Genomic DNA, 24121 nt, shown 5'->3' with positions numbered 1-24121 from the left:
TTTTTCACCATGATCATGTTATTTTTACACCACTCAGACAAGCAACATAATCAGGAAGAGATTATATTTTTAAAAAAATGATTTTCCTAACTAAATGAGGGAACACAAAATTAACAAAACACAAAATACAAATGCAGTGAAGCCCCCGTATTCGCAGAGGTTATCGACCACAACTCTCCATGAATAAGCTGAACACTTAAGACTCCTTGTAAAAACACTATTTTTGTAGCTCAAACACCAAATATGCCCTAGTTCTCTTAAATGTACACATTAAAAGCTGTGTTAGCAGGAGCTAACATTCTAGCTCTTCCTTATCTCGGGAGAACAGCCAATCAGAGTCGAGAAAAAAAGGCTGGTTTGCAAACGCTTCCCAGGCTACAAATGTTATAGAGTCCTGTACTTATTTAAACTTAACACTTGCAAGCATGGATAGGATAAAAAAAAATACGCTCTAGTTTCTCATGTATTATATATCAAGTCCAGTTAAGGTTGAGAGACGAGTGAAAAATGCTGGCGATGAAAGAAAAAATATGCCATTGCTTTAAGTCTTTGTACCAAAAAAGGTGATACCAAAAACTGACCAACTTATGAAAATTTCATCTGTCGACACATTGTACATCTTCAGAGACATGTATACTACAGCTACAGCTGCTGCAGCACAAAACTGTGATTTTAATGATGGAACACAATCAGTCTGTGAACTGATTTTACAGTAAAATAAATAAAAGACGTGGCACCACCTTGGGTACAATCTGATGTTTTCCCGGCTGCTTTTGCCTGGATCTATTGTCTTGGTGACACGTTCAGCCCAGTTTGCTAAACTTTTTTGTCTTTTGAGACAACATATGGTATTTCCAACCTTGATGTGTAAAAGGAACATGTGTTGGAGCTTTAAATGCCAGATCGAAATCCAATTCAGTTCTTTGCTCTTGAGTTCTGGTGGCAGGAAAACGTGTGGATGCAGACAGCTCACTGTGTGTTTTAACATGACTCCTACACATAAACTGTCAGCTGCGTCCTCCTGAGCGGAGCGATTTAACAAAACCAAACCTGTTTAATTGATACACCTTCTCGTCTTCAGGTGTTTAAAGGCCAGCATGGGAGACGTGTTGAGCAGTTGGCGATAAACGAGGAGTCTTTGAAGCAGGTTATGTTCAGAACTGTCAAACCTGTTGAAACAAAAAAAAAAAAAAAAAACCTCAACTCCAACGCCTCCGCTCCCTTCCACGGACAAGAATCAGAGTTTTCCCGTTCTTCCTCTTCCAATTATGAAAGGGGCTGTGAGTATTCTATCACCAGCTCGCAGACAACTTCCAGCAACACTGCCGTGATGGCCGGGGACACGGCACGCAAATTACAATTAACCGCTAATCCTTAACAGACGAGTTCAAGATGGCAATTTAATTTGCCCTCAGCTGCTTCATTTTTCTTTCTCTAAATCTTTTTTGCAATTTCCCTCCCTGCAGTCCCAGGTGCCAGACCAACTTTGAAGGAGTGAAGATATCAATAGTTTATTGGCACTGAGTATTAATTTAACAGGGGCAATAATATTTTTTTCAGACACTTGGCGAGAAGCGGTTTTGAAGGATTTAAGAGGTTTTTATCCACAGCGGAGATTAGTTGGAAAAAATAATGAATTTGGGAGCAAAAGGGAGAAAAGGCATTAAGGAGAACTTTGAGGAAGATAACTTGAGAAACTGATAAAAGGCCCCTGATGATGCAGAATTCAATGTGTCGTTATTTAGGGGGAGTGAACAAGTAGTGTGCAACTTTTGAGTCTTTCTTCATTGTTTAAAGTAAAGTGCATAAACAGTTTTTGGGCTTAATGAAGCTCCTGTGTGTGACTTTAATTCTTTTTAAGTCATTTAATTTTTAGCCCATTTAAAACAGACATACTTCTCAAAAAATCTACTTATTAGAGTCCTCTTTTTAACATGTCAGTAGGCTCTACAAACCTTATTTTTTCGTTGTAACTCGGCCTTATTTAGAGGGATCTATGATGGACCATCACTGAGTGAAAACATGGATTGTGAACAAGTCCTTCTCTTGATAGAAATCGATGATGCGACATACGCGCCCTTCGACTCGCTGGGTTTTGGTGCTCCGTACCTCCTTTTACACAGCTAACTCCAAAAAAGCCCCCGCATCAACCTGTGTGTACACATTCATACTGGAACATGTGTGTGTACACACACTAATAGTCAGCTTCTAGATCTGAATATGTTCTAATTCATTAATTAATAAAAGCTTCATGTAATTAATCCATGTAAAGTGTTGCTGAGTTTCTGAAATAAATTACCTTTTCTACAAATTTGAAATATATTAAATATGACTCGTACTCAACAAATTAAACATGCATTTTGAAACACCAACCTTTAGGCAGGTATGAAACATACTTTTCACTTAGTCCATATTTCTGTATTAAATGTTTTCTTTTCCTAAATATCACATTTTTTTTTATCAGATCAAAAGAAATAAAATAAAATTAGATAGATAGATAGATAGATAGATAGATAGATAGATAGATAGATAGATAGATAGATAGATAGATAGATAGATAGATAGATAGATAGATAGATAGATAGATAGATAGATAGTTCCATATTTTGGTTTCAGTAGTTACTCTCAGTGAAGTATCCACTCTGAAAAGCACCCTGTGCCCTTGGGATATGTAAAGCTTCTCTCACACACTCAGCCCCAGCCCCAGCCTGCTTGCTGGCATCACACCCATCTTACCAGAAGGCACCTGAAGTCTTGCAGACCGAGGGCATTGGATCCCTGGAAGCTTGTCCACTGACCCATTCCAAACTCAGCCCCTGAACTGAAACTTGGCACAAAGAGGGAAGAGGCCGGGGTGATTGGAGGTTCAGATGTGGGAAAGAAGGGAGTGTGAGCTAGCGGAGAGCTACAAGGCCTGGCACTGGCTGGAGTGCCCAGGCTTCAGCAGGCAGGCCTGGGTGAACACGTCAGATTGATTTGTGATTGCTGCCCTCGTCGCCGACCTCGGGCTGAATTCCACCTGTCTGTCATCCAACCAGGCCTAAAGGGAGAGCAGCGGGAGGTGAAAGGGCAGGAGGTGAAGGCGGTCCCTCCAGGTCATTGTTTATTAAGGAGCTTTAGGGTAGAAAGAATAAGGATGAAACCAGGAAGCTTCTATTACCAGGCAAATTCGAGAAACTAAGAGCTAACCAGTATTTGCAGCTACATGGTTGTTCCACAACTTCATATTTCGGCTACATTTCTTTTATGTATTAGCTGTTATATCACTAAGATGATGATAAAGCTGACATAATTGACTTGGTGTTTTTGCATTTTAAAGCTAATGGTTGAACATTAACATAAAAGTGGCATTTGCTATCCCACTTAACCTGAAATTTAGTTTTTTTCTTTATTTCTTCAAATGTTTGTAAAGAAACAACTTGTTGAATAACTGAATCCAACTAAGCACAATATAACATCAGATAATTGATTACATGGATGGATTCATGAGAAGTGTTAGGTTATGCACAGATGATGATGCTGCACCTTGAGATTGAGATTGTTGGCTCCATTTGTCTTCTATATTTGAAATATTGTTAAGCCTTTCGACTTTTTAAAAAGGGTCTGCTTCACATATCCTGACATTGAGACAAAGTTATCTGTGCACAGTAAAGCTAGACAAATGGTTCTAACATAACATTTGGTGGTCAACATTTTATAAGCAGTGTAATCTGAGGGATCAGAAATTACAGGTTTCCAGATTATGCTTGGTCCTATAAATTCCTGTAGATTTCTAAAGTAGTTTGATGGTACTTTACAGCATTGAGCGATTTACATGCAAATCCCTTAAAGTCCATACTTGAGCACCATTGTTTTTATTCATTTCAACAATTTCTTACTTTTTTTTTATCAAAGTGAAAAACCCTTGAACATTCGTGAACCACAAAGTCTCAGGTTGTTATAGGTTGGTGTCGTTTGTTGAAAATATCCTTGAGAAAATATACTGATGATCAAATTAAGAAACCTATCTTGCTTTATTATTGACATTTTAAGAAAGTTTAATTAAAAATGTTTGATAAAAAAATAGCCAGTGAAGACTCCAATAGTTGTGAAACACACACACAGTTACTCATGGAAATAATGGTTAAATGGCTGAATATAAACTTAAATATTAGGGCCTCAAATCTCTCTCTCTGTCTTTATGGGACATCTTTCCCTCACGTTGTCCTGGAAGTTTATTCAATTAACTGAGGACGGGAAGAGGCAGTCTATTCTCATTCTCCCTGGGGTGCAGGGACTCCACCCTCCCAGCAGGTAGTGTGATTGGGTTGTCTTGGCGTTCCAGTATTTGCCCAAGTGGAAAGAGGCGAAATGAAGGAGATCATTGCCCATCGATACCCAATTATATGACAAGGACGAGTGCCACCGGCTCCCAATCTGGGGTGTATTGGATACTTTTTACCTTATGTTTGAGGATAAATTGTTTTTGCTGCAGGATTATGGCCAATGTAATTACGTCGATTGATGGAGAGCCACAGTGATTCACAGAGTCAAGCTGTGAGCATCTTTTTCAAGAGGAGGACTTTACATGCTGTGATTCTGCATTCTGCATGGAGACGCATTTCTAAACATTCACATCATGTCACCTGGATGGTGCTCACATTAGCAAATGACTAAATAGTTCTGGATAAACAGAAACTCATATAGTCTGGCCTCAAACTTGCATCCATGTTCTTGTCTGTCCTGTCTCGTTAAGCTCTATTTCAGCATGTTCATAAAGGACTTGAACACCTAAAATAAAGAGACATACGTTGCAGAACTATGGTTTTTGACTGCAGCTAAAATTTGCTTAACTCAGTTATGACATCATTCCTAGATTCAACCTCTGACTCAAAGCAAATTGAACGCATCATTAGATCCTAATCCAGTGGTTTATGTGAAGGGCCTTCTGAATCCGGTGGTTGAGTGCATCTCCGTGTCAGTTGGGTCTTTTTTTGGGGTCATACTTGTCACAGTGTTAAGTCTGCTGCTGTCCAAGTCAAATGTTTTTAAGGCCCTGACACCCCGCCAATCAAGCACTGGCAATGAGACTCAATGTCTTCATCCTAAAGCACACTGTCCTAGTCCAAACCTCAGTGGGATTTGATGCCAGGCTGCATGAAATATGTTGTGGTTGCACATGGAACCAAAACACCCAAATGTCTGATTAATGTGGTAAGTGAACTCTTAGTGGCTTACTGTTTGGCAACAGATACTGAAACTGGTGCTGACTCAGGCAATGTTTTGGCAACAACCACTGCCTGGGAAAGGTGTTTGTCTTTATGTTGCTCTATGTTCTTCATCTACTTTGCACAAGTTCTTCTGTAAAAGTTTAGTTGGATTACAGAAAATATCCAGTGGCAAAATGCTTCAGATGCCAAAGTGGATGGTTTTGGAAACAGCGGTGAAGAACTGTTGTTCTTTTTGTGCAGCCTCTGCACAAAAACTTAAAATCTGCTGTCCTCTAACACACACATTTCTCCTTTTATCTTCAGTCTCACTTACAAGACACATTTCTACTACAGGTAAAGTACTGACTACTGAACGCTACTTCACAAAACCCAATTTCTAATGATCTGATTCCACTCTTTCAAACTCGAGAGGAAAACCAGTTTATCTTGCTTCTGTCTTTTACCTCTGAGGTCATTTTTTCTGCTCTTCATTGCATAAAAACTTCACAGAACAAAACACAGAGGAGAAAATAAATGGCTTTGTAATCATCTTAATTTATAAATACCAACCTTTTTAACTCCAGCCTAACCAGGCATGTATCATTTTGCGAAGGGCAGCAGCATCAGTTACAACACCATGATGCATCATCCAAGCTAGTCAGTGGTTTTTCTTTGTGACCTTTTCTTGTTCACATCTCTGATCTGCTGCATACATTATTAACCATCAGAGGAACTCCACTGTTGCAGGATGGTGAAGGTAAACTTCATTAGGAGAGCGGTGAGACAAACGGCCTCCAGGCTTCCACTGCAATAATTAACTCAGGGATCTTTTTCCTCCATTCCTCCTCTCTGATCCAGGTTGGTACTGACAACCTTACACCCCCCTGCCCCTCCTTCAAACTGCCGTATACAGGTCACAGACGGCGGCCTGGCACCCTGAGGTGTCCTGTAAATGTGCCTGTGGAATGATGGGCGGGCGTCCCTCGATGCCACACTCATTTGCACATCAAGAAGGGAGCGGAGGAAGCTTTGACCCAATTAACAGTGAGGAAAAACAGATTAAATAAAGTCTGCAGTCTTACTCCTGGACATCCACTGAATGTGTGTGCATGTCTGTGTGTGGATGACGAGGTCAAACTCAGGCCACGGGATGAAAGTAAACCAACTCTCAGCCAATCTGAGAGAGCATGTAGAGCAGATGGGCCTGCGTGGCTCAGAGGCATATCATCCAGGTGAAATTCACACTGTCAGAAAACTACATGACTAATAAATGAGGAAGAAGAGGCGATGAGTTCTTCATCTGTCTTAATATAAATTGGTGAAGTGTTTGAAACTGCTCCTTTCTGCTTTATGGTCAGCTAAAGTAAATTAATAAATTGTCCCATTTCTAAGGTTATTCTGCAGCCTTCAATTATAAAAGCGATGGCATTTAGAGCATGCAAAGATGATGATCAAACATGTGACATGATCAGAGAAACAGTAAAAACACACATTTACATTTTTCACAAGTTGATGACACTCTACCTTTTTTTACTTTGAAGAGAAAAGGCCGCTCTTAAAAATACACACAAACACAAACAAAGCATTCATTTGAAACAAAAAGTCCCTTTCAAATGAATGCATTCTTCACAGTCTGCAACAAGCTACAACATCACCTCAGTGCATGTGGGCTCCACATCTGGCTTGCACTGCTGCACTCAGGACGCAACTGGCACCATGACAGTACAGCATCACAACAGAAAACCCACTAATGGTCATATGGTCCTAAACCCCATTGTGCATATTGACAGAGTATGAAACCATTGCAGCAAAGACTTCATTTTGAGTGAAGGGGCTCCAACAAGTTGTTTTTCAATTATGTTTGGAGTTACAACTCATGATGTTTATATTGATTTCTACGTCAAAAGCCAAGATGTCAGCTGAACGTTGCAGAGGACTGGCGATGTTGCCAGCAGTACATAAGAGACATGGGTGTAAATACTTTTTGGCCACCCAACAACAGAAAGGGTAAAATCATGAGTTCATAACATGTAAAATGTATACAGTTATAGTTCCAGTGAGGAAATAAGAAGTGCTGGTTGAGAGACACTCTGTATGGAGATATAGTGAGTCAGCCGCGCCAACCTGACAATGATCACTGTGACAAAAACTGAGAGTCAAAACATTGAAACTCTGCCACCATTTTGCTAGACGTATTTTTTAAAATTACTTTAACTAATGCGCCACATCTTAAATGGGAGGGAAATTTAAAATCCAGGAATTGGTAGGCATGTTTCTCTAGGTGGAAAATCATCATCCAGATTCAGTTGTGGTCTCCTGTTTTAGAGAAGCGTAACTCTAAATGTTTTTTTTTTTTTTAAGATGTGCTTTAAAGTTACTTACATGCTTCAAAAAACGACATACTGTTGAACATTTTTAAGATGTTTAGGTTCTCCACTCTAATATATATATATATATATATATATATATATATATATATATATATATATGCTTTTAAAGACCCAAAGTTTTCTGAAATCCATCTGTATAGAAATGATAAACGGGAAAAGGAACTGTAATAAATGCGTCCAAGAGATATTAAAGGTATTAAGGCTTTAATGTAATCTTCTGCTCAGCAGCGATGTGTCAAGTTGATGGTATAAATATGGAGAAAAATGGAACACAGTGTTGCAGAGTCAAAGACATCAGAGAAACAAACAGAGAGAGATAAAAAAGCAAACGAGAAGAAGAAAAGTGAGAAGTTGACGGGGATAAAAGAGGTGCAACGATTTCTCTGGGCTCCATGCCTTGTTAGATCTATCATCCCTTTAATTAATAGTGTTTTTAGGAAGACGTCTGAACTGTGTCATTTCCATTATTGGAAAACCCAACGCGATTAATGAATCATTTTCAGTTTTGATCCATTATATCATGCTAGTTGATCTCCCCTTTTCCGCACTGCTGAGTGATAGCATCGTTTTCTGCCCCTCGATCAAATTTAATTTGGCCCCCTATTATATTACACTGCTACGACTGAAGTGTCAATTTTTGTCAGGCAATTAGAAGCCATAACCTGTGAAGCTAAGTTTGATAGGCATGGTAATTGGATTGTTTCAGCAATAGCTTGAAACACTTTTGGATTTTTTTTTTTTCATCTGTACCTGCTCCTCTCCTCCTGAACTTCTCATCTGTTTGGGATTTTTGATCGTCTATAAGTCGAACTTCAGAGAAAACAAAGGATGAGACAAGCTCTGAGGAAGAGGAACAGGAGCGCTTGGCTTAGCAGAAAGTCAGCAGCCGGGGGCTTTACACGATGAGAAATGTGTCACTTTTCCCGCCTTCGTCTGTTTTGACCCTGTCCTGTTTCACCTTTCAAGACACCACATTAGAGAGGTTTGAACTTTTCAGCTGACAGAGGAGGGGAGCACGTCTAGAAATCTGAAACATGATGTGGATGCAGGGAAAAAAATGAAAACAAGCTGATGCAACTCTGACTGAGTTTTCCAAAGAAACTGACACACATTTAAGTTTTTTTTTTCTTTAAGAGAGGATGTCGAAAAGGTTTTAAAACTTTTTACCCTCTTCACAGAAATGGTGTTCAGATTGCCTTAGCGATTTCCCCTTCATGACAATTAGGTGCCTTAAATTCTAGTTAATCTACACAGCCCAGATTCACAACAAATATTGTCACAAAGTACTTCACAAGCAAATCTTTATGTTTAGAAATATGTAGTCAAATTATCTCATGGATGAATTCAAAAGGCGTTTACACAGGTTCCAGTTATAAAAAAAGAAGCGCTGGTCAAACGGTACTAAGTAGAAATGCAATGTTCAGATGTAACTCATATAAGGAAAAAAACATTAAAAACCTAAAGGTAATGGCAGCAAAATTAACATGTATAAAGGAAAGTAATGAACTTGAATTAGACAGGGTGACTGCCTCATTTATAAAAACTGGGAACTGGTTCCACGGTGATAAGCCTGGAGCTTGACTCCAGCTGTCACTGGGCAGGAGGCAAGGCACACCCGAAACAGGTAGCGAGTCCTTCACAGGGCACAGGACAAACGACAGCTCACACTCGAGCCTCAGAGACCAATTAACCTAACAATCATGTTACTGGAGAACGGGGAAAAGCCAGAATACTTGCAGTACCCGTGTGTGGATGGAGAGAAGGTGAAAACTTCATGTGTGAAAGAGATCCCATCCCGGGATTTGAACCCGTGATGCAAAGCAACAATACAGCCCTTTTTGCTTTTCTTTTTTCTTTGCGAAATTGGTTTTATGCTTTTACAGAACAAATTCATTCATTTACCCCAGGAAAACATTCATAAATTGAGGCTTTTGTAAAAATCAGCCTTTGTTATAAGATATTCATCACGTTACGTGTCTGTGTGTCCGTTGACCATACCTGGTCAAGGCTTTATTAATCCATCAGAGTTATTGCAGGAAGATAATCTGAGCATTGATTCTCAAATCAGAGACAGCTGTCTGTCTCCGATTATTTTGATGATACGGTTTTCCTGCAACACCTAAAGCAAGAACTGCTAGCCTCAGTTGCTAACCGATAGTGGCTGCTACATTTTCGTGACCCCATCTGACGTTCCAGAACCCAATGTGCCTCACAGTTAATCAGAACAGCAACAAGGTTGTGTCTGGGCCGATATAGTGAGTTTAGGATAAAACATTTAAATATTACCATTGCTTAAAGCAAGTCAGACCCAAGACCATCAGCTCCTACAAGCATTGTTTATGAGCAGTTTGAGGACTGGCAATGTGAGCTTGTTCAGTTTCTCTTTGTTTTATTTTCCTCTCTGTTCACTAACCCACATAAAAATATATGCCAGCATGCTCCTTAGAGATGCATAAGACTCTAGTTGTTCATCACGGCTGCAAAGTCTGCAGCCAATTGTTTGCAGCTGCCACAATTGTGCGTTATTGTTTTCTTTTCCCTTCCTCTCTTTGTATTGTGAACAGGTTGCGTGAACACCAAGCAACTGTTGTTCTTTGCCAGCTTAAGACTTATTGAATTATTGTTCTATAATACAATCAGAATGATTGATTTAACCTAAAAGTCTTCCACCTGGATTGCTAACACGTGTTCAAGCTACCCAATGAAACTCATTAAAATGTCTGACACACTTGTGGTATTTATAAAAAAGGGAGTTTAAAATAAATCAGAAAATCTGAAGACGCAAAAAAAAAAAAAAATAAAACAACGTATGAGAATTCCCAGTTGGTGAAATTACGGCATCATGATAGGATTTATTCATCTGCTTTTTATTTGTAAGAAAACTCCATGTCTCTCTTCACGTTGCTTTCCTTAAGCAAGGATGGAAGTTGCTCTACAAGAGCCTATGATGTAACACTCATCGAGCTTTGTATTACCGTCACAAACTATCACAGAGCGAGCACACTGTAAATACTCCGTGAGACATCTTTATGACAAAACATGACCCGCATGATATGATGAAGAAATAAGATTAAGCCGTGAAACTTTCTGCATTCACAGACTCGGTGAATGAGGATCGTTCCAGATGAACCTCAGACAGCCGGAGTGAGTGGGCTGAGCAGCTGTTTCTCACCAAGCGCGCCGTCATAGCTGCGTTAGATTAGAAACAACACATAGTCGAAGCGATGTTTCTCCAGCTAGAGATACAGACGTCCTTATTTCTGATTCAGTGGGGTCAGGGAAAATTCCATCTAGAACGACCCTCCGCCCCCATCGCGTTTGGTTCTCCTGGAAATGAGTTTTCCTGAAGGTAGTCCTACAGCTGGCAGTGTTGGTGGCTCTGTGGAGAGCTTCCCGTTTCAGTTATGCGACCAGGAGACTGGAGCAAGGTGATGTTGGTCTGTTTTAACTTAAGTTGTCGTCAATGTTTTTGCTGAACTTTTTTGAAGAAAGAAATTCCTCTGCAGCTTACCTGGTCAGACAGGAAATCACATGTTGCCTATAAACTGAAAATAACCTCAGTAAAGTGGAAAACAGAGACAGACTTTAATACAATCATGCATTGTAAAAAAAAATTGACATGTAAAAAAGGTAACATGAAAATCAAAAAGCCATTTTACTGTATTGTTGTTCTTACAGTTGGTTGTATGGTTAAGTTGAGCTTAGAAATCTGGATGCCTGAAGTGATAATAATAAAAAAAATAAGAAACAAATCAGCACTAAGAAACTGTGCACTTAAAGAAGCACGGATGTGTTTATTTCCAGCTCGGTTGCACGCGAAAAACACTTTGAGACATTGTCAGAAAATGAAATCCTCCACGAATGCGCTGTCGTCGGCCTGCCTGTTGACTCGGTTTATTCACGCTGACAGGAACTGAACTGTTTGAGGTGGTTCCGTCAGGGAGGTGCTGTTTTTGTTCTGTTCCAACTCTCAGAGGAACATCCCTCCCCAACCGTTGCTGCTGGCATCACCCGGGGTGACAGAGGCACCACTGGGTGGTGGTGGTGGGGCTGTCATTCCAGAGTACACACACACAAACACGAAGCAGTTGGATGGATGCTTTAGACCCAAGTAGATGAGAACCAGCGTCTCTGGAGGATCAGACTCACCTGAATGCAGCGACAAAGACTTCCCTCGCATTCCTGCGTTTTGTACTCCAGCTAGACGGGCTTATTACTGCAGAGTTTCACTCCGACAGTGCTGCATTAGGTTTATTTCCCTAACATGCAAAATATTCATTGACTCCATTTAATTTGAGTGTAACATAAATGCTTATTATGCCGCTGAATCACAGCTAAATTATAGCAAGCTAATTATGCTTAATAGGAATAAAAAAAGTCAGCTGGATAATTGTATTTTTAGGTAGATCAAAATTACAAATCACCTGCTTCTTTAACTTGTTGTCCCCAAACACACACTTCATTTCACACACGCACACGGGTTTTTATTCAGTTATTTTTTCTGGTAGAGGAGGAAGCGTGTGTGCGCACCTTCTTCATACCAGTGGAGGGCAGAATTACATTTCATAAATTACAGGCTCCGAGTGTTGATTAGAATGCAGGAAGGAGGAAGAAGGAGGAGGTGAAGAAAGGAGGGGTGTAAATGCTTTTGATTTGAGTTTGATGGACCTGCGTTTTGTCCCCCCTCCCCTTCCGTTACTTTCCCTCACCCCCCTTAAACATCTTTTGTTTCCAAAGTGGGGTTAAATGTTGGAGGAAACACACAAGCTTGCCAGAGTTTTCCCATTTTATTTCTTTCCTCTTTTTCTGTGTTCCACAGAAAGGTTTAAAACCTGAAAATGTGCTGCAACTTTCCTTTAAAAAGTTTAAAAAATCTCTTTCATAATTGACAATAAAAAAATTGTATTTTTGATTAACTGGGTGAGAAAAATATATCTTTAAATGTTTAAAGAAATTATTTAAAAAATTAAATAGATATTTTCAAGATATTTCTTTCTACAGAAAAAAAAATGGTTGTAAAAAATCATTCAGCACATCAATTTTGTCCAGCAGAAAACAAAACCCACTTTTTTAATCTCATATGCATCATATTTAATATGGATTTGTAAAAAAAACTAATTTAAATAATTACTAGAAAGACAAATTTAAGTTACATTTAATATAATTGTCTATTGCTGCATAGTTTTATTTTTAAGAAATAATAATAAATAATAAACCTCATAGAAAGCAATTAAGTGAGACACGTTATTAGCATTTATAAATGTGATTATTTTTGCACTTGGGATATTGTTTGACTACATTTTGTTTCCTTTAGATGCAATTTTAAGTCAGTTAAATATTGAGGTGATGTCATCAGAAATAGAGCGTTTCTTTTACCATCAAATGATTCACCGAATGAGAATCTGAAAAAAATATATAAATAAATAAAATAAAATATTTGAGCTATAAGGTCACGGCAGGCGCAGGATCTCCTGTGTGTGAACGAGTGATTAGTCTAATCCCGCTCGTCACAGCTCGGCTTCCCTGATGTGGATGGAAGGAAAGATTCTTGGGAAGATACACAGATACTGTGAGAAGTAGCGTCGCGGGTGCATTTACAGGAAAAAAAAAATTGGGCTTTCTTTCCTATCGTCGTTCCAAAATTCTGCTGATTCGTCTGAAGAGACAAAATATTTTAATTTATTTGATGTTTGTGGCTGTTTTGCAATTGTAGCATTTACTACAATTGAGGAAAAAAATATAAACCTAAATCTCAGAAATTATAGTAATAATTCTGCAACTGTTATGTATTATATCTGCAAAGGCTTCTCTGTCCTGTCCAGAGATTTCTCTAGATCACTCGCTCTCATCCCTGAACCAAACAAATTAATGTTCAAAGTGAACAGAGGGGAGCCACAAAATTGAAAATTTCCTCTCAAATTGTCTCCTGGAATCTTTTGGGAATTCAACCCAGCCTGGTGACATCAGCACTCACAGCCATTGGGGGGCCTCTCCTCCTTATTCTTATTGGCCAATTTGTAGGAAATAACAGAGAAACCCTCGGCTGCATGGTAACAAATAGAATATGCCAATCAAATTAAGAGAGATGTGTCAGTTTGGACGGAGAGGAGAGTGATCGGCTGCGTGTGGAACAAGGCCAAACCTTGTTTTACAGGTCACGGGGTTCACTGTGAGGCAACCTGAGACGGTCTGAGAGGAAAGAGAGGAATATTGAAGAATTCAGCATTAAGTGTTTGGGAATGTGAAGAAATAATTATCTAAAACGTAGCGTCCGTGTATGTTTCAACACATCTTCAGACCAGATGAGGAGGAATAATTGTTTTTCTGCAATCTTGTATCAAATGGACAATTGTTGGACAGCGTCCCAGTCTGTCATTTATGACAGTTGAGTGTGTAGTGACAATACATAAAAATTATGATCATTTTTTGTTGTTGAACAATACTCCTGTTGGAAAACAGATACATGATGTGGGAACAACTGATTGAATGACTCATTAGACAATACAAAAAAGGATTAATTTCTTCAGAAAAAAGGCAGCTTGGTTATTTTTCATAGTCAGGCTGTACATGAGCAGCACCTGTCTATCTACACCCTAAAAAGCCCTTTTTACCAGCAGGAAAAAAGGCAACCACAGCTGAAGAGATTAAGAATTCAAAAAGATAAATGTTTTATTGTCTGATTTATTTCTTTAATGCCTTGCACGCAGCAATGATTTTGAGCAATATTTGTATTGTGTCTGTTCAATAGCTTGAGGTACGGGTGTTGCCAAGAGCATTATGTTAATAACGACCGTCATACCCTCCAAAGTTACTTCAGTAGGTGTTGCTAAACTGAGAAAGTGTGAGTAAAGCAAACACTGCCAACATATGCAAAGGGATTTGTTGGACTACAGCTTTTTTCAAGCATTGTTCATGGAATTTGCTGTTTTCAATTCATCTTGGTGCAGAAGAACTCATCTGTTGGACAGACATGAAATCAGTGCCTGAACTATTTAGGCTACAATATTTGCTAGAATTATTTCAAACATGCCGCTTTCAGAATTACCATAGCTTATATAAAAATAAGCTATGGTAAAAGGTTTCGCCTGCTGAAACACAGGTTTCAGCAGGCGAATAAAAATGTAAAGCATCCATTAAAACCGTCTTAAGAGGTTTGATGGTTAAATACAAAAACATCTTACTAGAGAGGCAGAAATGTTGGCATCTAAAAAATTAGATTTCTCCATTTTTAAACACTTCACTGCAACAAGATAATATAATAAAATACCACCTGGAACAAAGGTTCCAGGTGGTGTTAAAGGGTGTTTTGTGAGGTCTGGTGGCATGGAGAAGCACTGACTAAGTGTGATTGGTCGAGTTGCACAAAACTTCCTTAAGAGTGTCATTTAAAGAAGTGACAGCCTATCGTATCTATTATGTGGAGTCAACACAGACCCATGAAATCTGAAGTTGGACTCAGATTCTGCAAGTATCAGCAACTTTTGTAATCTGAAGACACATTTTTGTCCATTTGTTCAGAGCCACAGAACCAATATGATCCTTACAAACACAGCTTGTCAAGTTTAACAAGTACAAACTGTGTGAAAATATATTAATTTGTGGTTAAAATAACCACAATTTTGTTCATGTTTTTAGGTTTTACAACAGACTGTACAAGTGAATGGATACATTGTCTTGAATGGATGGTTGAGTGTAAAAAAAATATTATAATAATAGGGAAATGACTAATTAAATGACAAAAATAACCTACAATGCTGTTGAGGAAATTACAAGCAGACATTGCATGAAAACAGTTCAAGGAACTGCTAACTCTGATGTTTCAGAACCAACAGTTGCAGAGCCCCACTCTAGTGCATTCCTGCGACCTTCCGAAAGCCTCATGCCAGGTTGTGGCTGGGAGTGTGATGAAACCATGGCTCTATGTGGCGGCGGGATCATCTCTGGAAATCCTGCTGATGTATAGAGTGGGGAGGAGTGCTTGAGGGTGTCTCTGGGAAAGCATTTTTGTGTATTTCAAGAAGTGGTGTCACGATTGCCTTTGCAATGAAGCATTTTTATTTATTTTTTTTCACATCCTGAGATCCAGTCACACTGAGATGTTGCGTAGTTTGTGGAGGGCGCAGCAGGATCTCTGTCCGGTATTGGAGCTTTGTCAATAAAAATGTTCTTTATTTGACTCCTAAATGAAAAACTGAATTGCTCACCCCTCTGGGATCAAAAGGCAGAACACCTTCGCTCCTGCAGACAATTATACAAATATTTCAGGTAAATACTTGATCAACACATAACACACAGATTGCTGCACCAGAACAACGAGTCCATGAAAGATTTTAATTGTATGAAATTATATCTATTAAAACAAGCTGCAGAGAAACAAATGACAAGTCATCAGCAAACATAGGTGAGCTATTTTATTGCTGCTTTTTACAAGATTAGACACAATAATGTTTTTGAAGGTTGCTGATATTAATGATACACAAATAGGTATTTTCCTATTTATTGTAGGAGATGTGACTCTTTATTTATAGGACCTAGAAAACTAAATACAATTTAAATACACATTTTTTATTCTTATTTCTCCAAATATATCCATCCCCGGAAAAAGATAGAAGCAGACAAATTCCAGTCTTTTCCAGACAACGTATAAACAGTTCAGGGATGAGTGGGAAACAAAGAACTGAGCGAGTGACAATGATGGGGATGTGGCAGGGAGAAAAGGAAGCAAAATGAATGTGTTTTTGTATGAAACAAATGTTTTTATAAACCTTATTTACCTTTTAGATTCTGCTAAGGAAAATCTGGCAGGGAGCAGTTAGACAAACATTTTTATTTAAATTTAGTCAGAGAAACATCTTTTGTTTATTACTGAGTGATTCATCTTTACATTTTTTGCAGTACCTTTGAATTCTGCATCAAAGTTCTGTTTCCTGTTTATAAGGTATTTTATTATCGTACTTCAAACTGTTTTTAGCAAAAAAAAAAAAAAAAAAAAAACAGTTCATATTTTCTCTCACCTGTTAGGAGCTCTTAAGGATTAAAAAAAAAAAAAAAACAAGGGGATGTGCTCAAACAAAGACTGAACAAGGCAGATAAGTCACAAACCAGTTCAACTCACAAATCCAAACAGAAGAAAATATTCATAACTTCAAAGAACAAAAACAGCCAAAAATAATAAGCTTCAATAAAAACATCCCTCGCGTTGGTTTTATTGTGCAGACGAGTAATTTAGTCTGAATATTGGCTAATAGCTCTGAACTTTGGAGCGAGAGATGAGGTGCTGAAGAAGAGTGTTTCTTGTTTTTTTTTTTTGCTGCAGGGCAGAAATTAGCCTCTCTGCAGCAATAAAAAACACACGTTCCCTTCCTATCTGGAAGCACTTTAATCTCTGCAATCAGAGAGCGGAGCGACGCCTCGGCCGTTCTCTGCGAGGACCAAGTACCTGGACGCACTCTGTTAACGAATCGACGGGAAGGTATCTGGATTTTGCAGAGGCCTTTTTAACACCTGCCAGCCAGTTTGCGTTGCTCTGTCTGTCAGCGCTGAATAGATGAAACCATCCAGCCTTATTTGTATGACAGCACACCTAAAGACAATGCCATCTGTCAAGCAGTAATTGAAGAACTGCCTCCTTAAAACAACGTGAGAGCTCCTCCTAAATCCTCCAAAGCGCTTCTTTATGAAGCCGCCGCCAAACAAACACTGATTTTAAAATTTTTATGACATCAGCAAAACTAAGTTAATCACTCGGAATAGAGGATCTTTTTCATTCCTGGAGATTCTGCCGAGGCGTTGATGGCATTGAGCAGATGATACATGGTTGACGTGGGTGAACGTCGTAAGATGACTAATCTTCAGGCTCTCACCAGCAGCTCATTAGAAATGCGTTAAGCTCACCGGTTTGGTTTACTCCTTCAAAAAGCAGGAGTGTGTGTGCATGCATATGTGTGTGTGTGTGTGTGTGTGTGTGTGTTGGCATTACTCCAAGGCACACGCAAAATAACGGGATTGACAGATGAGTTGTGGAACGCGACTGGAAGGAGACAGGCAGCAAAATGGGAAGGGAGGATCCGTAGTCCGGCTGTTTTAATGGGGAACAGAGAAATGATTCCTCAGACTGACGCTTGGAGTTCGTTTCTTAATTTATCTGAGCTGCTCAGACAAGCAGACAAGAAGAGGAATATACGACAAAAGAAAGCAGGGAGGGTGCAGCGCAAACCTGCAAGTGTCATTAGCGAACAATGAAGAATTAAAACACGGCTTTATGCAGCAAAGGCTCTGTAAATCTGAAGAATGAAGCTTGTTAGGACAAAACAAAAGTTAATGTATTGTTAGTGAACGACAGCTTCCAACTTTGTCTTTCTACACAGACAGAAAACTTCTTGCTCCCCATTGACTGACCAAACAACAGCAACCAAATCATTGCAGTGACACAGTGGCTGTTCGATGTCTGCGCCGCTCAAGTTTTGTACAGATTTCTGGTTTGCTTCCTTTGTCATGATCGCATAGTTCAGATCTTCAAATAATTTCATTATTTAAGGGAAAAAGAGCCATTCAAATCAAGCCTGGCCCTTTATGGAAAAAAGTAATTGCAAACTTAACTTCTGGTTGAGCCAACCTTGGCAGCTACGACTGCCACTGACCTTTTGAAAATGATGAGCCAGTTAGACGTGGTGATTTGCTCCAGACGATTGTCCTGCTGCATGACCCAAGTGATAAACTGAACCAACATTCTTCTTCAGGGTTTTCTGGTAGACATTATATAGTTCTATAAATTGTGCCAAAGCAACCACAGACTATCAGACTAGCCAGCCCACAGAATATTTTCCTAAATGTCACGGGAATCATCGAGTTGTTTTTGGGAAATATGCTGGTTTTGGCCAGTCGTGGTTCTGACCGTTGGAACTCTCCACTGGATGACATTTTTGCCCAGTCTCTTGATTAAAACTTCAACACTGACTTTCCCTGATTCAGCGACGGCCTCCAGTGCACAAAATGTTATTCTTGGTTATGTTGTAGCCTCCTGGAGGAGTTCTTCATGTACTCTTGGAATAAGTTTGGTAAGTCTGCCGCTAATGTTAATCTAATGAAATAAAAATCAATGGTGGGGTTCCTCAAGCCTCTGTTCTGAGCTCACCTTTTTTTTTTTTTTTTTTTTTTTTTTTAGCAAAATCCAAATGGGATCTCTAGTATCAGCTGGGCGTCCTCATCATTGCCTCCTTTTTTCGTGCCATTTTGTTCATCAACTGCTTGTGTTTATGAAAGATTCACCTTAGTGAGATGCAAAGCCTCATGTTCATGCTAGAATTAGTGTGTTAAAGGTTGTACGCATTATTTTGTTGATGGAATCAAAGTGTGTGTACCACTTTGATTCTAAGCCGGTTTTACCCTTTGTAGTGACGTTCACAGTGAGACAGAGGACGCTACAGCTTTCCGTCTGTCGTCTGACTTGCTTTCTGAGGTGCTCAAATATCCACAGTGTGAAAGAAAGAAACGCTGCTCATTACATTTCACAATATTCTAAACAAAGAAGTAAGTTTCTAAAGAAGAACAGCTTTCTCAACTTCTCAGACGAGCATTGGAATAATGTTAAGAGCCAAACGAGTCAAATTAAAACACTGAGTAAGCTAACATTATCCTAGAATGAAAGCAAATTACTAGGCATGAAAAAAACAGGATGTGAGCAGGAGTAGGACTTTAGTAAAGCTGTGCATGTCAAGTCAGATGTAAGTTTAGAGACAAATTATGAAGCTATGTGTATTTTAGGTGATATTGTAGAAACATTACGTCTTTATTAATCTAATTAACTATATTGTCACAGCAGTACTTCAACTCTGACTAGAATAGCAGAGACTGCAGCATCTGTAACGTCATTGTTGAGTATTGACAAAATATGATTATCTTACTGCACTTTAAAACTGGTTTGAAAGCATGCATATAGTGGTTCTATTTCTCTGTCTAGGCTGTTCTTAAATTATTTGACTTGGCAGGGAGCAAAATTAATGTTATTCAGTGCTTCCATGTGCTATCACTCTATGCAGATGACACTTTTAATTGTCATAAAGTTAGTATCAAAAATGAATGGGTCACAATTTCCTTCAGCTGAGTGAAAGAAAGACATAAGTGTTTCTTTCAAAAACAAAAAAGGTAAATAAAGAAAGAAGAAACAAACCCATTCAGTGGTGTTGAATCTGCAGCTTTCTGCAGAAGCATCAACTCCACATCCGGATGCACTCACTGAACATCAAAGAGAGGGAAGTTCCAAACCTGCACAAATTCAGGGCTGATTGTTTCAAAAGGGAGCACAGAAGTAACTGGCTAAACTGAGACAAAGCTATGAGTTATCTAGTCAGGTCACAAGTTTGTAAAAAAAATCTCTTGGCTGTGAGGTCCAGAATCTCTGCAACCTGAAAGTTACTGCTCTGAGAAATATGTGGAAAGTTATGGATGAAAATCAGGTTCGTTGGTGACTTCTGTTGGATATTAACCAGAGAATGTCACAGATATTTCATTCAGACCTAAGTAAGCTGTATCCTTGAGAGAAAGGAGTAAAATAACTTCCTGAGCTCACATAATCACGCCAGCATGATGCAGTTCCTCTGTCTCTTCTTTTTGAAAATATGAAATACTGGCAACACATGTGACGGTAATCATGTAAAAAGGGGATAAGATCAGTGGCTTCAGTTGGACTTTCAGTGCCGTAAAAGTTAAATCGACCTCAGTCGCATACGAGACGCTCTTCACCACATCAGCTTTCCAGCTCTGAGGCTCCCGAGCAGCGCAGCTCTCCTACCGATCAGACGACGCTCGCTGCGGCCTTGAAGGAGCTGAGAGCTGTCAGCTTCAAACAAACACAGAGACAAGAGCAGAGCGACAAGAAGCAGGGCGGCGCGTGTGAACCCAAGTTCTGCCGACCTTTCATCGACGGTAGCGAATTCAGCGGGGACGCTGCCTTTAAGAAGTGACACCTTGTGCTATGATAGCAGGGCTGCAGCGCGTTTGAACGCCTCTAATCTGATGGCAGAGGGAAGAGGAAGGAGGAGGAGGAGGAGAGGAAGTTCTTGCCGTGCGACGGAGACGTGGGAGGCAGAGCCGTGCCCCCGATGTGGCAAAACTTTCTCCTTTGTTTACGTGGAGTAATTGGGACACTAGAAACCCGCTTCCCATTTTCTCCCTCTGTCGTTCTCTGTGGCAGCTTTGACACCTTGCCTCTCTGCCTCACGGCTTCCTGTTTCCTGCGCCTTTGCCCGCCTCTCACTGAGGCCAGGCAGCGGCGGAGGAGGCGTGGCCACCGGGGGAGAGGAAGAAGATCCAGACAGGAAGGAAGACGTCAAGCTTCTTCCTCCCCCACACATTCATCGTCACCTTGACGAGAGGAGAAAAGAAAGTGGAGACGGATTTCTAGCCTCACCTCGTCACCTTCTTATTCACACGGCAGATGTGAAACATTAGAGAGTGATTGACCAAATTAGTCGCTTTAATAACCGAGCACAAAGTTAACCGAAAGTAGAGAAAGTGCCAGAACTTTCTTTGCTTTAAGTGTAAAGATAAGAACTGATTTTCATTAGCACAAATTAATTATCCAATTAAAACAGATTCAGTGTGCTAAATTAAAAACAAAAGTAGCAGCAGATGTTGGCTGGATATTCATCATACTGTAACCCTTTTCTTCACTCTGTGCGTGTGTGTGTGTGTGTGTGTGTGTGTGTGTCTAATTAAGATCAGTGTAATCGAGGCCAACAAAGGCCGAGCGGCGGCACTGAAGTCACCAATTATTTGGGCGTCAAAGCACTCGTTTCAGCTGATCTTAAATCAGGAGAAGTTTAAACCCCACTCCTTCATGCCCCACACACAGACACACACACACCTACACACGCACACACACACACACGCACACACGCACACACACACACACACACACACACGTTTGTCTGGCTATCTTTGTGGGGACTTTCCATTGACTTCCATTCATTTCTACAGCCTAAACCTAACCTTTACCCTTTTCCTAACCCTAACCATCACATACCTAACCCTAACCCTAACCAAAACTCAATTCATACCTTAGCCCTAAATCTGACCCCTGACCCAAAAACAGGGTTTCCCCTCGTGGGGACGAGGCTCCGGTCCCCACGAGGAGCAATTGGTCCCCACAACGTAGTATATGTCAGGAAAATCGTCCCCACAAGGTATTACAAACAAACGCACACCCACACACACACACACACACACATACACACACACTGATAATCTCAGCAGCCTTAAATAATTTATCAAGTGTGGATTTCCTTAAAATAAATCAGTCTGTTTTGGCACACACTTATCGTATGGTAATAATGCAAGGAACAAAAGAAAAAACACAAATCAGTGGAATAATTTTCATATCATCAAAAGAAACTTTTAATTTTATTCTTTCCTCATGTGGAATTAAAGCCTAATTTAAGAAGTCACTAAATCAAATCAGAATGTGTTAAAAAAAAAGTGACAACTGAAAACGTGGAAAGCAAAAAAAAAAAACAAAAAAACCCTCCGGCAGTTACAGACGCGCGTTTTACCGCCTTCTTCTTCAGTTACGTCTGCTGCTGATTGATTTAATTAATTCTACATACATGTGCATAATTAATGCCACATATTAACAGCTCTAAATATATCCCAGCACATCCTCAGAGCACATTTGTATTCCAGAAATCTTTAAGTTAATCACATAATGCCAGAGAATTAAAAGAAATGCCACCATGTTTCTGGAAAACACTTAATAATTCATGGCAACACTTGTGAGAAAATCCAATATTTACATTGCATGTGAGCAGGCTGTTGTTTCTGTAAAAAATGAAAAAAAACAAAAAAAAAACATACTGCAACATTTTTCTGCACTGTTGTTTGACCCAAATGCAGAGTTTCTGTGTCCACTTCAAAATGTGGCGCTACCTGGCCCGAGATCAACCGGTGATGTTTTGTTTTCCTTCCTCTGCTTCCTTAATGATTCTTCCCATAAATCCTGCAGAGATGCAAGGTTAACGCTTAATGCAAGGAGAAACAAACTCATCAAACATTGCGGATCTTTGTCTCATTCATCAGGGTGCAAAATCAGGAGAGCTGTCTGTCACTGCTTTTTTCTTTCTTCTTTTTTTTTCTAAAGTAAAAAAAAACAACAAAAAAACAGACACTCCACAACCCCTCCTCCCCACTCCCCAAATCAGAGAGAATTGAGCTGGGTGCATTTTACGGCGGGGATGAAGCACCGTGGTTAAGGTTTTGCTGATTTTCATGTAATGACTGGCAGCCGTAACACCTGGCACTGTGAAATCTAGAAATTAGCACACTCTGGGGAAACAAATTGCTTTGTTGGTGCAGAACGATGTAAAAGAAGAAAAAAACATGGGTTTGACATCGACTGTGGATGTCGTTGTTGCAGGCTTCAGTTGTTTTCTGAACTTTTCTGAACATCACAGCGGATCATAATATATCTGTGCTTTTGCATGTTTGTGAGAATCATGAAAAGATGTCAGATTTCACTAAAGGTTTTTAATTTTAGCCCCTCAGTCGTCATTTTTATTCTGCTGTTTTAACATGCTTAACTCTGGTTTAAAATGAAAAAAAAAGAAAAAAAAGATTGACCAATGCAAGAATGGTTTATTTAAATAGAACTTTAGCAATGAGAAAGCTACCAGAATTATACATGTTTTGACTTTCTGAATGCAGCTGAACGTATCTAAAGCTGCATAAACAAATAAATAAATAAATCTAACAATACACCTTACAAAACAACAAATCTCACTCAGCATGGTCGGGTGAATTTCCTTCCCATTACCTAAATATAAATAGTGAGAAATAATGATAAAAAATAAATACATCTTTCACACTTTTCTTTATATAATACAAAAAAAAAATCTGTGCTTTTAGTCCCAGAGTGGGGATTTTCTTAATAATGTAGATACTATCTACTTTACTTAGTTTAGTTGGACCACGACTGCTGGAGAGAGGCCCCAGTCCTTTGTGACCCTGGAAGGATGAGAGGGAATAAACAACGGATGGATTGTTGCATCATACAGATGAAAGATGATGATCTGAACCACAGAAAATAAAATAAACTACTAAACATGAAAGATAAACACAGAATAAAGTGCAGGTTGTAGTTATAACATGTACAATGCAATCTAAATTAGGAAAGTTTTAAATAAGTATTTCATGTTTCAGATTCAAAATCTTTTTTTTTTTTTTACTTAAGCATCTATTTATCTGTATATTTGTGTATCCATCAGTGCATTTCCTTTGTCTTACTGGCACATAAACATGCAGCCAAAATTACACACCTGAGTCAATGTTTTAATCTCCAATCCTTCTGTTTAATGCATTCCAAAATATATATTTTTCCTAATTTCTTTACTTAAATCAACTTAAAACAAATTACAGAAAATTTGAGAGGATGATTTAAAAATAGATTTCATTATGTCATCAACAAGTAATTAAATACATTTTAAATGTCGCTCTTTAAATACAAATAAAATATTTACGTCCCTTTCTAAATTTTAATGATTAAAAACTAAC

Source organism: Poecilia mexicana, unplaced genomic scaffold, assembly GCF_051168715.1.
Source record: "Poecilia mexicana isolate PSO_F unplaced genomic scaffold, ASM5116871v1 scaffold_22, whole genome shotgun sequence".
In the NCBI taxonomy this organism is placed as follows: Eukaryota; Metazoa; Chordata; class Actinopteri; order Cyprinodontiformes; family Poeciliidae; genus Poecilia; species Poecilia mexicana.
Note: the sequence above shows the minus strand (reverse complement) of the source record.